Genomic DNA, 936 nt, shown 5'->3' with positions numbered 1-936 from the left:
TATATATATATATATAGTCATTGGATATGCATCTACAATGTTTTACCTTTTGAAGGTAATCTAATTCAAAATGGCTGCCACAGACAACTACCCTTTGAAATACTACAATTGTTTTAACAGTCTATTTTACAGATAAACTAAATGTTGGTGTGGTGGTAGCTGAGATTAATCTCTAACACACGTTAAGAACTTATATGGTCTGCACAAAATCTGTGTTTAAAAATTTGCCATTTTCTGTATTAGTCAACTCTGCGTGTCTTAGCAAAAATATCTAATGAACCACTCAATTAATTATAATAAAACCATCAGAAAGTAATCAGCCTATCAACATTAACCATCCATCCATCCATCCAACCAACCAACCATTACCTTTTACCTGCTTCTTCCTTTTAGGATTGCGAGGGTCACTGGTGCCCATATCCAGCAGTCACTCTGCGAGAGGTTGGGGACACCCTGGACAGGTCTCCAGTCCATCACAGGGACACATAGAGACAAACGAGACAACAACCATTCACTCTCTCTCTCACCTAGGAACAATTTAGTCACCACTCAGTCTAACATGCATGTTTTTGGCATGTGGGAGGAAACCGGAGTACCCGGAGAAAATCTATGCAGGTCGGAGGGAACATGCAAACCCCACCCAGAAAGGTCCCCGGCTGGGATTTGAACCAAGGTGACCTGCTCGCTGAGAGGCAGCAGCTCTGCCAACTGAGCCACTGTGCTGCCAATAATAATAATAATAACTTTATAAAACTAAGTTTATGTTTTTGTTCCACACTCCCCACCATTTTTCATGTATGCTTTATACAAATGTTTCTTTTTTTTTCTCTTTTGCATTTGTAATTATATTGGAAAGATATGGTTCAGTATACTTAGCTGGGACTGAGCAATATGGACAAAAAATAATATATCAATATTTTAAAATGATTGGTGATA

Source organism: Nematolebias whitei, chromosome 16 (assembly GCF_014905685.2).
Source record: "Nematolebias whitei isolate Nwh7 chromosome 16, NemWhi1, whole genome shotgun sequence".
Classification (NCBI taxonomy): domain Eukaryota; kingdom Metazoa; phylum Chordata; class Actinopteri; order Cyprinodontiformes; family Rivulidae; genus Nematolebias; species Nematolebias whitei.
Note: the sequence above shows the minus strand (reverse complement) of the source record.